At 42.9% G+C, this 15,493-nt stretch overlaps 1 pseudogene; it reads right to left on the minus strand.

Annotated features, from left to right (window-relative positions):
• Positions 1-8,068, minus strand: part of LOC138072358 (liprin-alpha-1-like) — a 52,721-nt pseudogene extending 44,653 nt beyond the window's left edge.
• Between the last annotated feature and the right edge of the window lie 7,425 nt (positions 8,069-15,493).

Raw genomic sequence — 15,493 nt, forward strand, 5'->3', positions numbered from 1 at the left:
CTATAAGAAACAACTTTCTATTGTTTATCAGCTAGTCTATGGTATTTATAACAGTAGCCCAAAAAGACAAAGACTGGCCTTTTCATGGAATTAAACTAGAACTTTAAAAAGGGTCATTAGAAAAACCTCCCCAAACATTGGGAAGTTAAATGACATATTGCTTGAAGAATTTCATGAATAATAATTTTAAAAAACACAAAGAAAATTAGAAAATACTTTTCCATAAAAGATAATGAAAATCTGGCTTATTCCACCTTGTGGGACGGAGTGAACTGTGTTTAGAGGGTAACTTAAAGCCTTAAACACATATATTGGAAAAGGAGGAAGGGTAAAAATCAATTAAGCGTCTATCTCTAGAAACCAGAAAAAAAGCAAAGCAAAAGAAACACAAGACAGATGGGAAAAAATGAGCAGAAAATAAGGAAACAGAAAGCAAATATGAAATAAAAAAAAAAAAAAAGCCGAAAGTTGGCTCTTTGAAAGGACGAATAAAACTAATAAACCCCTAGAGAGACTGATTAAGAAAAAGAGACAAAGCACAAATCACCAGTATCAAGGATTTTTAAAAAGGGAGACAACACATTTGGCAGATAAGACAGATATTATGAACCACAGTTCACTTACTAATTGGAGAGTCTGCTGGCCTCAATAAATTCCTAGTAGGGGGGAAATGCTTTACTTAAATAGACCCAAGAATACATACAAAATCAGAAAATTTTATTTGCATGAAAAAAATGACATCTGAAATTTAAAGATTCCCTACAGTGAAACCAACTGGTTTTGCCAATCAATTCTTCCAAAACTCTAGGAAAGAAAACAGTAATCTTACAGGAGTTCTCAGGGTAAACAAGGAACACCCTCCACCCTTGTTTTATAAGACTAGCATAACCTTGATACTAAAACCAAGAAGAAGTACAAGAAAGTAAAATTACAGACTGTGAGTATAGATGAAATAATCCTAAAGAAAACACTAACAAATAAAGTCCAACAGAAGGAGAATACATCAAGATCAGCTTGGAGTTGTTTTAGAATCGCAAAATTTTTTTAAAAGTTTAATCACCACATAAGAGAAAAATCACCTGTTTCAAAATCTGCAGAAAATAAACAAGAAAATTAAATGTAATAATTTTAGTTCATGACTAAGAAAAAAACTCTTAGTAAATTAACAGAGAAGAATTTATATATTTTGATAAAAATATCTACAAAAAAGCTAATATCATGTGTGATGGTGAAATACTGAAAGCTTTTCCTCTGATAATGGGAAAGACACAAGGATACTTATTCTCACTAATTCTGTTCACCACTGTACTCTGTACTGGAGATCCTAGTCTGTACAATAAGGCAAGAAAAAGAAAAGGGTTATCACAGTTGCAAAGGGGGAAAAAAGAACTTATTTGCAGACATAATTGTGTACACATAAATAAATACAATTAGAATTATTTGAAATAAATGGATTTAGCAAGTGACTATAGAAAAGTCAATTCTATCTCTATCTATTAGGAATTTATAATGGCACTGAAAATATCAAGATATCTAATTAAACATGTGCAAGACATACAGCAAACTATAAACTTCTAAGATAAATTAAAGAAGATCTAAAAAATGGAGAGCTATCTATATTGTGTTCATGGATTATAAGAACAACATAAACAACACACACACACACAGAGTTAACCGTGTGAGGTGATGTGTATGTTGGGTAATCATTCCAAGATGTCTATGGGCATCAAGTCATCACAATGTAGACTTGAAATACACACAAACTGTTTCTGTCAATGACTCCTTAGTGAAGCTGGTGATCTAAAATCAGCGCCTGGCACCTGGTAGCTGGCAGGTGTGGGAAATCGGACTCATGTGCAGGCTGTACACACTCTTAATCACAGGTGAGACCTGAAGCAACCCAGCAACTCTCCATTTTTCTTTTTCTGTTTTTCTCTGTTCCCCTTGCCATTTGTGTTTAACAGATTCCCAGTATTGAGTGAGCAGCATCAATGCAACAATAATGTTTCCCCATCTAAAGCAGGAGCATGTAACACCAGCAGACTTCCCAATCACCCAGAGATAACTGCAGTGCCCCATCACAACAGAAAGCAAAGAAACATGACATTACCCCCAGACAGAGCTGCCCGATGGCAGTAGGGACTATGGTCCACCAGACTTCCCAAGGGGACCCTCAGGGGCTTGGAGTCCACGCTGGGGCCCTCAGCTTGAGGCCACACTTTCCTTTCCACCATTCTGGGGGTCCTGGCAGAAGAAAGCCAGGCCACAGAAGGGGGATGATGTGCCTGGCCTGTGGGACTCAGGGCAGGACTGACTTGGGTCTGTGCTGGGCTCCACGTCCAGTCACCACTCTTGGAGTGTACAAAGTTCTTGGGATCATTGTAGGTTTTTGGCAAAAAGCAATGGAGCTGAAGTCACTTAGGATGGTTTTTAAGAAAAAATCCTCACTGGGGATTCACTCAGCACCAGCCTCGGCCCCTAATGAGATGCAGACTCCGGGTCATCCATGGCTCTGCCCGTAGACTGCCAGGCAAAGGGAGGCTCCTGGACTGTGGAGGAGCTGGAAGGCTTTAAGCAAATACTGAAAGTGTATTTGCTCCACTCATGACAAAGGTTGGAAGCAGGGACGAGCATAACAAAGGGTTATGAGCGTTCACTGAGTGTCCAAGGCTGGGAACAGATGATGAAGGGTCAATACACCCGGCCTTGAGGCGCTCGAAGGCTTCCTTGTGACCACCTGTTTCTGAGAGCAAGGACTGTTATTTCATGATAAGACACCCTTTAGAGTCTCACCAAAGCTATGTTATGGCTTGGGCGGTTGAACTCTATCTTATGCTTGAATGCTTTAATGTTTATCTGGAATGGCTACGTGCAAAACAGCTTTATGCTCTATTCCCTGAAAATTATAAAACTACACAATTGGATAATAAACTTTGTCAGTCCACTAGAGACTGTCCCTGAGTGTCCTTTTCAGAGTGTGGTTCTCAGAGCCTTACAACTGGCACCCAACATGGGGGTCAAAGCAGCAGACTGATTTTGAAAAAGGGCCACACTCCTCCAGAAGCGAGGTAAGCAGGATGGGACATCAGTCAAGTAAAATTCCTTTTGTTCATCTCATGCATCATTTCTTGAAACAATATGGGGTTAATCTGCCTGAAGAGCAGTTAACTAGCTGTTACCAGACAGTGGTTGAATATATCCATGGTTTCCGGAGGAAGGAACCTTGGATTTACAAACTTGGACAAGAGCAAAGAATAATGTTTTAAAAGCTTATAGACAGGGGGTAAAAATCCCCCCACAATGGCGGGTAACTTGGTCTGTTTTATGGGCTGTTATGGAGCAATTAGATGGCTCAGGAGAAGATTTAGAGGTTGAAACTGTTTGATCCCTGCATGAATGTGAATTAGAAGAGAAAGATCTATCAGAGGTTTTAAATCAGAAAAATGTCATGCTAGAGCAGATTACAGACAAACAAGAGTCACAGATGCTGAAAGCAGTCAAACAATCAATTTTGCCAGAGGCCCCTGATCTGCCTTTACCTTGCTTTTCATGAGCTCATATTAACAAGCCTCTAACACCGGTCTTTCCGCCCGCTGCAATGCTGTCCGCTGCTGCTACTGCTCCCCTATTTCCTATCATTGCTCCTCGGGACATGCCTCTTTGTGCATGGGCTTTTCCGGTCCAACTTAATAATCCTCAACCTGGACATAATCAATGACAATCACCGGAATTTGATTTGCTCACGCAATTCAAAAAGGCATGTACAATATATGGACCTACCTCACCCTACTGTATGGAATTTCTTAGGGGCTGGGTGGATGAATGGCTTCATGCAGATTTTTTTGCAGTTGCTAAAATGGTTATGACTCCACAACAGCTACTACAATGGCAAATGTGGGTCACAGATGAAGCCAAATTAATCTTGCTAGAACAGCAAAGCAAGGGAAATCCTCCTGGACTAAATTTTTAAATTCTCACTGGCACCAGAGCTATGGCTGAAACTTCTGTGCAATTAGAATTTGTGCAGCCGCCCATGTTATACTGGATTAAGGAAGTAGCTATCAGAACATGGGCTAAAATCGAGAGTTCCACCTCCGATGGATCTTTTGTGAAAATATTGCAGGGACCAACTGAAGAATATGCTCAATTTATTGGTAAATTGAAGGAGACTATTGATCACAGTCTTAGGGATGCATCTTTGTGAGAAATCATTTTGAAACAACTGGCTTTTGATAATGCTAAGGAAGACTGTCAGGCTATTATCAGACCTATTAAGGAGCAAGGAGGAGTTATGGAATACTAGAAAGCATGCAGGAATGTGGGTACGATTCAATATAAAGCTAAAATAGCCACTTTAGAAACCTTAAATATTTCCCCAAAGTCTAAAGTTAAATGTTTTAACTACGGCAAGCCAGGACACATGTGGAAGCAGTGTCACTTGCCTCGACAAACAGGTCTTTCTCTTGACAAAGGAGGGGCTATTAAAACTAAGCCCCCCGGGCTCTGCCCAAGATGTTGGCTGAGTGAATGCTGCTCCAGATTTGATAAACAAGGTGATGCTTTACCCATTCAGACACCTCCTTCGGGAAACTAGAACAGGGGCTCTTCTCTACCCTCATTAAACAAGGAGGACAACCAAATATTACTGAATTAACAGCGGCTACCAGACATAGCACATGTGTAGACATTCCTGCTCCCCGAGATATGGAATTATTAATGGTAAATAATCCTATGAAAATCTTAACTGGATATTTTGGCCCTATACTAAAAAATACTGTAGGCCTTCTGTTGGGAGGAAGCAGCAGCACCATGCGTGGGATAATTGTACATACTGGGATCATTGATGAAGATTACATGGATGAAATTGCAGTAATGTTACATGTGACTCATAATTTGTATTTACAAAAGGGTGACAGATTTGCTCAGCTATTGCTATTACCTTATGTGCCCCCACTTAACAGAAAAGCAGACACCAGAACAGGTGGCTTTGGGAGTACCAACGTTACTGCAGCCCTTTCTACTGTTATAAAAGAAATCAATAGGCCCATGTTAAAATTAAAATCAGAGGAAGAACTTTTGAAGGAATGTTAGACACTGGGGCGGATATTTCCATCATAAGAACAGAGGAATGGCCTTTGGATTGGCCTGCAGTTTTAGCCTCACACCAGTTGGTGGGAATAGGAACTGCAGATGCAGCTCAAACTTATGTTAGTTCATCTTAGTTACAAGCCCTGGGCCCTGATCAATTAGTCGCTTACATTAAACCGTACATTGCCCCATTACCATTAAGTTTGTGGGGAAGAGACTTTCTACAACAAGCTCAAGCGACTATACAATTGAATGAAACTTTTTTCTTAGGGGTCACTGAGATAAAGCCACTGAAGTTAGAATGGAAGTCTGATAAACCTATCTGGACAGCTCAGTGGCCCCTATCAAAAGAGAAACTGTCCGCTTTGCATACTTTGGTGGCTGAACTATTACAACAAAATAGAATAGAAACTACTCAATCACCATGGAACTCACCAGTTTTTGTCATTAAAAAGAAATCAGGTAAATGGAGAATGCTAACAGATTTAAGGAATATTAACACTATAATGATTCCTAAGGGAACATTAGAAACAGGACTCCCAAGCCCTGCTATGGTCGCTAAGCACTGGGCTATTATAATTATTGATTTACAAGATTGCTTTTTCAATATGCCTTTACATCCAGATGACAGGCAAAGTTTTGCCTTCTCAATACCTTCTATTAATAATCAATCCCCTGCTCAATGGTATCAATGGAAGAGCCTGCCCCAAGGTATGATGAACTCCCCTACGGTCTGTCAATTCATTGTTGATAAAATTTTGCAGCCCATCAGACAGCAATTCCCTGAGGCGTATCTCATTCATTACATGAATGACATTTTATTGGCTTCTCCCTCAGAATCTCAATTAAGTTTATTAGGTAATGAGGTCATAACTAATTTAACTAATCATGGGCTACTAATAGCAGAAGATAAATTGCAGCACCATTCCCCTTTTAAATATCTTGGATCTCTTGTGGACCACTCTACTGTAAAGCCACAGAAACTTTCTATTAGAAGGGATAATTTACAAACACTGAAAGATTTCCAGAAACTTCTTGGGGATATTAATTGGCTACGACCTACCTTGGGAATTCCCACATATGCTTTACAAAACTTATTCAAATTATTAGAAGGTTCCTCTGATTTGAATAGTCCCCAACAACTTACCCCTGAAGCTGAGGAAGAATTACAATTGGTAGAACAGAGAATTCAACAAACATTTGTTTACCGTATTAATTACAATTCCCCTTTTCAGATATATGTCTTTGGTACTAAGATATATCCTACCGCCATTATAGTGCAGGATAATCACCCTATTGAATGGGTATATCTCCATTTCAAACAGACTAAATGCACTGTTTCCTATATAGACTTGACAGGGAAATTTCTTGCACTGTCTCGATTGTGTGCTAAAACTGGATATGACCCTACTCAGATTTACCTACCTTGACAAAAACAGAAATTGATAATGCTCTCCAGGTGTCTACTACCATTCAGATAGCCCTTGCTGATTATTCAGGGGAATTATTGGCCAACACACCTAAAGGAAAATTATGGAATTTCTTACAAAATACTTCTTTTATCATCAACAATATTGTTTCTGAACACCCTCTCATGAATGCACCTAATTATTTTATAGATGGAAATAAGGCAGGATGGGCAGCCATAATAGGTCCCAACCTGCAAAAGAAAATTAAAAGTCCTTATCAATCCGTTCAAAAAACATAATTATTTGCATTATAATTGTTTACTTACTCTAATAAAAACCCCATTGAATGTTTTAACTGATTCTTGCTACGTGACACATTTTTTCCCATCTTTTGTAACCGCTCATTTTATATCCAATGAAAATGATCTTATACATTTGTTCTTATTGATTCAGCAAGAAATAAGAGCTAGACTCCATCCCTTCTTTATTCACATTCTTGCTCATTCCCATTTACCAGGACCCCTCAGTTTAGGCAATGATTTGACTGATTGTCTCATCGCCCCTATATTTTCTTCCCCTGAACAGGAACATCAGCTCTTCCATACTAACGCTAATACACTACATGTTCAATATAAGATACCGTTACAAATGGCTAGAAAAATTGTTCGGAACTGTGCTACATGTGCCCCCTTTCATTTAACCACTAGTCCCAAGGGACTAATCCTAGAGGCTTACAAACAAATGAATTATGGCAGGCTGATTTTACACATTACAGACTGCCCCCTTTTAAATTGTTATTTGTAGTCATAGATACCTTTTCCGGCTTCATTTGGGCAGTTCCTTCCACTGCTGAGACTCCTAAAGCTGCCATCACAGCTCTTCTGCAATGTTTTTCAGTGATGGGGTTCCCTGCCTCCATCAAAATGGACAATGGTCCTGCTTTAACAGCCAATGCTTTTCATGATTTCATGCATCAGTGGGGTATTTGCCATCTTACTGGCATCCCATACAACCCCCAAGGTCAAGCCATCATTGAACCTGCCCACCATACACTCAAGCTCATTCTTAATAAACAAAACAGGTGGAATAAACTAAGGGGTCCCTATGGACCTAAAGCCATTTTGCCTATAGCCCTTTTAACAATCAGTTATTTTAATTTGCCTCTACACAGTCAGGAAACATGAGCAGAGTGACATTTTTCTGATTCACCCTCGCGTATGCCTGAACAAACTGCTGTTTGGGTTAAATGTCTTGATCAATGGCAGCCAGGAACACTTAAGTTCATAGGCAAGCGATATTGTCTTGTCATTTTAGATGATGGAACCGAACAGTGGGTCCCACTCAGAAGAGTCAGAAGACAGGCAGGCCTTGCTCCACACCCCCCGACCGGCAACAGCACTAAAACAGAAATTGCAACAGATGACACTGAAAGATGGCTAGAAAATGAAACATCCCCGACGCAATGCACCTTTTCTGACCTGGGCACAAATGAAAAATCTGTCCAGACGAGCTGAGGATACTCTGTTGATGACCAACAGTGAGGTAACACTGGAAAAACTGTTGCTGGCCATGATGGCTGTTTTAACCTGTGCTTCTGGGGTAAGCGGTAATTACACCTATTGGACTTATATCCCCAACCCACCTCTTTTACTAGTGGTGGATTGGACAGAATCATCTCCTGTGGTTTTCACAAATGATAGCTTACATTTTCCTGCCCCTTGGTCGGATCTAGGACCACGAATAAAAGAAGAAGGAAAGACAGTTAATTTAACACTTATGTATCCAGTGCTCCCCATCTGTTTTGGTGCTCTCCCTTTGTGTCTCTGCCTATATCCACAATGGTGGGCTTACTGTTTCTCAAATGGCTCTTTCCGTCTTGGAATGTTTGCTACCATGACCTTTGTTTTTAATTGGACAGAGACTACCTACCATGGACAAATAGCCAACTTCACTCACTATCTATTTAAGCCTTCTGAGCCTCCTTGTGACAATGTATCTTGGAAGAAAAAATCGTCTGTGCCGGGGATGGACTGGTCCACCTGTAGAGGAAGGTTTGGAAAAGTTTCTGTTCACACCAACATGACTTTTGTTGATTGGGAGCCTCATTATCGGGGTCCAGCCCTGGTGGATCCAGGAATTCGAAGGGTGGATGGTGTTGGCATGGAAAGACTTGTTTATTAATATAAGATTAGATTGAGAAACAATAGTGTAGTTGGAAGATTAAGTGGAGAAAAGAGGCTGATTAACTTGGGTTATGTAGAAAGCCAATAAAGTTCCAGACAAGGAGCTTGCACCATCTACGTTAGGCCGCCGGCGCCCGTTTGAATATCGGAGAGTGTCCCGCCTTGGGCTCTCTTACGGATCTTAAAAGCGGGACAAGTAAGTAGACATAGTGAGCCTCCACGCCCCAGATGGGAATTCAGCCTGAAATTAGAGTAAAGAGGAGACACGGGGGAAACCAGTCCAGCGACTGGCTCTCCTTCTATTGTCCTTCAAGGCCTTTTATACTTTTGATTATACATAGAGATCAATGGGTAATATAAAATTATGTAGCATTCGCAGCCCAGACTCTTTCTGTATATCTTTTTGTATACAAAAGGTCTCAGGTGATTCACATTATCTTCTGGCCAAGAGGCTTGTTAACACATTTTGGCTCTCTTCCTTAATGAATGTTAATTTCATTTTCCCTGAAGTGTTTTTCTTTAATCTACATCTCCTTAAAGCGCTAAAGTTACATCTCTATAGAACAAAGGCGCAGTGGGTTATAACAAAGAAGGTACTTAACTCAAAGATCTAATGTTGCTAATACAAGGTATACTACTTGTTTTTGTATATACCAACTATATCTAAAATTAAAGGATATGAAAATTTGGCAGCAAGCATTGGCTCAACAAATGAAACCTTTAATCAGTCCTATTCTAAAGATTTTGACTCTTCGGAAGCCCCTACATTCCTAGGATGTTTTAAGCTTCCTGTGCCTCCTGCGGTCAGGAGGCCTCAAACAATCACATGTGAAGCTGTAGGAGTCCTGCAGGCAGGCTAGAAAGCCATCAGAGGGGTTTTTGGATTGAAACACTCTTTCAAATGCAGAAGACTAAAGCCCTGAATTGACTTTTTCCAGAGAATGTCAGAAGAGTGGAAAAGCAGAGCACAAAAACCAGCAGATTTTTGTTGGGGTACATGCTTAGGAATTTTCAGAGGGGCCCCTGAAGTCTGAGCACGCCTTGCGTATGTCAGCTTCCTTCCTCATGACCTTGTCACGGGCGGGATTCCTCACACTGGCTCCCGGCACCTCATGGACTCTTTGTGAATTTCTCAGAATCACAAGAAATTAATAAGACCTGCCAATAGTATAATGTTTCAGCACCACGTTTTAACAGAACACAAACAGGACTTTGGCATCAACGTGATGAACTTCTGAACTGGTACAATGGAGATCTTTCACCTCCCAGAACCCAGAAAATCAGTCCAGTCCTGTGGCCTGAACACTGGCATCTTTGGAAAATTCCTGCTTCTTTGTCTCGGTTTAGGGTCTCATATGCTTATGCACATGTTTCCATCCCACAAAATTATACTATTGAGTATAATTATACTGGTTATGTTCGTGCTTTGTAAATGTGCCCTATCTTTTTGCTATTGGACAATTTAGGAGTAATGGCTCAATTCTGTCCTGTACTGAGTGTCGTTTGTATACTTTTTTAAAATCATAGTGTGCCAATTAATGCTACTAAAGACAGTGTTTTTTTAGTCCAGCAAAGGACTGATTTGTGGGTTCCAGTTAAGATTTCTGAACCTTGGTCAGATTTCATGTTGTTGTCTTTTGTTCTGAGAGAATCCCTAAAAAGAAGCAAATGCTTTATTGGCTGGATTATAGGTGCCATAGTGGGTATTATTTCAGTTGTAACTGTTTTTACAGTTTCTGGAATGGCATTGTACAATTCTATTCAAAATCATGATTTCATTACTGCTGGAAGAAGGATTCTCATGACCTCTGGGCCTGGCAAGCTCAGATAGATCAACAAATACAAACATGCTTAGATGAACTACAAGCTGTCCTTATGTATGTGAGGGATAATCTGCATGCTTTACAGATACAGTTGAAGTTGCGGTGTCACTGGAATTTTACTACTTTCTGTTTGACCGATATGCCATACAATGCCACTGAATATCCTTGGGAACAAATAAAGTTACATCTTTTAGGTTCGAAATCAAACACTAGTCTAGACATAGAGAAACTGAAGAAAAAAATCACGTCTACCTTCAGCAGCATTCCCCTTGTGTTATATAACACTGACTTCTATAATACACTATCTGCTAGTACTTCCTTTTTAAATCCAAAAAATTGGGTACCCCATACGATGGCTTCTTATGTGCTGATCTGTTTATTGTTTGTTATTGTTCTTATAGGATTCTGAATGTTATGTGCTCGAGCCTCCGTCGCCCAAAAAGCTGGAGTAACCATGGCTGCAGCAGTCCTTGCTCTTGAGGAAAAAGGGAAAAAATGTGGAGGAGCTGGAAGGCTTTAAGCAAATACTGAAAATGTATTTGCTCCACTCATGAAGAAGGTTGGAAGCTGGGATGAGCAAAACAAAGGGTAATGAGCGTTTACTGAGCGCCCAAGGCTGGGAACAGGTGACGAAGGGTCAATACACCCAGCCTTGAGGTGCTCAAAGGCTTCCTTCTGACCACCTGTTTCTGAGAGCAAGGACTGTTGTTTCATGATAAGACTCCCTTTAGAGTCTCGCCAAAGCTATGTTATGGCTTGGGCAGTGGAAACTGTATTTTATACTTGAATGCTTTAATGTTTATCTGGAATGGCTACGTGCAAAACAGCCTTATGCTCTATTCCCTGAAAAGTATAAAACTACACAATTGGATAATAAACTTTGTCAGTCCACTAGAGGCTGTCCCTGAGTGTCCTTTTCAGAGTGTGGTTCTCTGAGCCTTACACTGGACACTGGGTGCCACGTGGGGTTCTTCCCCCACTTTGAATGAAGTATTGCAGCCCCCAGGATAAACCCAGCCCACGCCTCCACCTCTGATGATGAGGCATCCATGCCTCCCACGACCGGAGGATCCAGCCTTTCCCGGGGCCTCTGTGTCACTGCACAGGCCTTGTCCATGCAGCCCCAGCAGGCAGGGTGAGTCCTGTGCTGAGCCTCCTGGCTCGCTGGCCTCACTTCCCACATTGGGGCCAAGCAGGAGCACTGCGTGTCCACTGAACGATTGGATAAGGGCCCCTAATAATGATGATGATGACGAGGAGGAGGAGGAGGAGGAGGAAGAGGAGGTGAAGGTGGCTGAGATCCAAATGTCAGTCCCTGATTCAAGCATCTGTGCATATTAACTTATTTAACCTCATGACAAGACAGTGTGTGTGTGTGGGAGGGGGGGGGGGCGAGTCCTGCCACTGTTCTCACCTTGGAGCCAGCAAGTTCTCTCTCAGCGTCCAGGGGTGGCTGCAGACACTGTCCACAGACTGGACAGCTTTAACACAAATACATTTCCTCCCAGTTCTGGAGTCAGAAACCTGTGATCAAGGTGTAGGTAGGGCTGAGCTCCCCTCCAGAGGCTCCAGGGGAGGGTCCCTCTGGCCTGGTCAAGCCCTTGGGGGACCCCAGACCTCCCTGGGCTTGTGGCCACATCACCCTGACCACATAAACCTTCTTCCCTGGGTGGCTCTGTGCCTCAGAGCACTCTCTCTTCTTTTCCAAGGGCACCCATCATCGGATTTAGGGTCCACATGCATCCCGGGTGATCTGGTGCAGAGGTCAGAAACTTACTTCCATCTGCCGAGAACTTTCATTGGAATAAGGCCACCTTTGCAGGCTGCAGAAGGATGGACGGCTTTGAGAACCACCACTCAGCCCACCACACTTGTCATGAGGCCACAGGGCAGAGCCTTACTGGGCTTGGTTCAGGGAGCTTCGAAGAAGCAGGGCTCCAGGACCTCAGTCCTGGGGCTGCCTCAAGAACACACTTAGGATCAGGACACTCGGGCACAGGGATCAGATGGGCAGGGCTCAGAGGTGTGCTGGTGGGTGTGGAGCTCACCTGCAGGGAGCCTAAAGCCTGACGTGACAGCCCAGGGCTAGGAGACACCGAGCATGGTTTGGAAATGGACATATCCCAGCACAGATGAGTGGAGGCAGGCCCAAAGGCTCAGGCCAAGGGAGCCCAGATCTTTCTGCTGCCCTGAGGGGGCAGGTTAGATGGGCACAGGAGGGAGCCGTGGTTTAAGTGACCTGGGCCGGAGTCCTGGTGTGCTGCTGTGTTGTCTCTGGTAAGTGACTCATCCTCTCTGAGCCCACTGGAGAAGGGCTCGGTGGTGCCGGGGAAACAACACATGCATATTGGAACTGGGAGAAAAATCTTCATCACTTATTGGTACAGCTCGATCTTTTCTGGAGGCCATAACCAATGTCTTTATGTTTGATGTTCATTTCAAAGTCAATAAGTTTTTAAAAAAGATGTGTGGTGAAGGATTTAATTGGACTTGGAAAAGCTCTTCTTTCTCCTTTGTGAGCATGGCCATTCCATTATCATATGAGCAATAATGATATATGGCTGAGTATGCACATCACCAGTGAGAATTTCCCGAGTGCCAGACTCTAAGTTCAGTACTTTATGATAACCCAGTGATGTAATGACTTGTTTCCCAGGTGGTTCAGCAGAAAAGAACCCACCAGCCAATGTAGGAGATGCAGGAGAATTGGGTTCAATCCCTTGATCGGGAAGATACCCTGGAGGAGAAAATGACAAACCATTTAAGTATTCTTGCCTGAAAAATTCCACAGATAGAGGATCTTAGGGGCTACAGTTCACAGGACTGCAAAGAATTTGACATGAATGAGCCACTGAACATGCACACAGTCGTGTAAATACTGTTGTTATCTCTGTTTGACAAATGATGAAGCTTCGTTGTTGTTGTTGTTGTTAAGTCATCAGATTTTGTCTGATTCTTTGTGACCCCACGGACTATACACTCCATGGAATTCTCTAGGCCAGAACACTGGAGTGGGTAGTGTTTCCCTTCTCCATGGGATTTCCCTGGTGGCAAAGATGGTAAAGCATCTGCCTCCAATGTGGGAGACCTGGGTTTGATCCCTGGGTCAGTTAGATCCCCTGGAGAAGGAAATAGCAACCTACTCCAGTACTCTTGCCTGGAAAAATCCATGGACGGAGGAGCCTGGTAGGATATAGTCCATGAGATCACAAAGAGTCGGACACGACTGAGTGACTTCACTTGAACCACATATTGTAAGACTAAACTTGAGAATTCTTGTTTTTTATTTCATTTCAAATAGCCTTTGGGTATCTGAAAAGACAGTGTGAGTACTTTCAAGATGTCTTCTGCAAAACAAAGCCCTTTCAGGAAATGTAGTCATAATATCCAGGTAGGCATTGCTGTTGTAAGTGTCACATCTCAGCCAGAAGGCAAATCTGAGCTCTTCCTCTGGCAGAAACAAATTCACAAAACAAGCCAAGAAAGAGAGCTGGGAAAACAAACCACACCAACAAGTGGAAAAGCTTTCCTCATGAGACAAACCTAGAAAAAAAACAATATCCTTGTGGCCCAAAAACCCTCTTGAAAATGAATGTTCAGTAAGGAAGAGAGGAAACATGTCAAGTTCCAAGGAGAGGCAATGCCCATGGCCAGTGTAATTTAGAGGTGGCCTGACCACTCGATGAAGTCACACACCAATGTAAACCCTTTGCAGACAGCAGTGATGGTCATCCACATAGTAAGCGGTTAGTCTGGTGACAACCTGCCCTGGGCTCCAGTAAGGAAGCAGACCTGGTTCTCTTCCTCTGCCCCTACACCATACACTCATGAAGGCAGCTCAGGTGCTATTGTGCCCTGCCTCTCTGGCTCATCCATGAGCTGTAACCACCTCCAGGGAAGGACTCCACCTTCTCTTTTCTGTGTGCCATGAACCTGCACACAGTGGACCTTCAGAACCTCAGGAGACTCACCCTACCCCCACTAGAGCCAGACCCTCCCCAGGCATTAAAACAGCTGTGGAGTCACTTTGGCTCAAGCCCTAGTTATGGATCCGTTTATACACAGATTCCTGCCTGTCAGATCTGAGGTTTGGGTTCATTGTCAGCTCTGTCCCTCCTGTGGCAGCCAGGTGGGCCACAATGCAGACAAAGGAGCTCATGAGCTGAGTTTCAAGGGAGGCATTGAAAGGACAGTGATGGATGCAACCTGTTGCAAACTGAAGGAGGGTCCCTGCATGTCTCAGAAAAGGGCTCTGGTGTGCAGGTGTGGAGGAGGGCCCCCACGGTGCAAAGGAAAGAGAGGTACTCAGGAGAAACTTATCTTGGCTTCTGCTGTAGCAGCTCCAGTTGGTAGCTTGTGAGCAGTTGACAGCCAATGTGGTCACATAAGCGTGACTCTCATTCCTTCACAAAGCAAGAGAAAGGGGGCAGGGTGTGGGAGTACTTGGAGGGTGTGGTGGGGTGGATGGAGGAATGTGTCCTTCCTCTCTCCAGTGCAAATTGCTTTTTTGAGTTTCAGAGCTTCCAGAAGGCAGTTACCAAGTCAGGTCCCCACCATATCCAGTGTGGGCTGGTTGCCTCAGCCCCTGTCACATGGACAAGCCACACCATAGGGCTTCCCTGAGTTCTAACAGCAGAATCTGGGGGTTTTCTAGGTATACACTTCCTTGCTGTAGCTGTGTTACCCCCTTCTTTGAACCCTAGTTTTGTCCTCTAGAAAAAGGACATTTATTGCTACCTTAGCAGGTTGCTACCTTAAACCCATGAAGACTAATTAGGGTAATCCTACAATGAATACCTGGCCTTAAGAGATACTGGGCTCCCCTGATAGCTCAGCTGGTAAAGAATCCTCCTTCCATGCAGGAGACCCTGGTTTGATTCTTGGGTCAGGAATGCTGATCCGCTACAGAAGGGACAGGCTTCCCACTGCAGTATTCTTGGGCTTCTCTTGTGGCTCACCTGGTAAAGAATCTGCCTGCAATGCAGGAAAC

This window comes from Capricornis sumatraensis, unplaced genomic scaffold (assembly GCF_032405125.1).
Source record: "Capricornis sumatraensis isolate serow.1 unplaced genomic scaffold, serow.2 scaffold10, whole genome shotgun sequence".
Classification (NCBI taxonomy): Eukaryota; Metazoa; Chordata; class Mammalia; order Artiodactyla; family Bovidae; genus Capricornis; species Capricornis sumatraensis.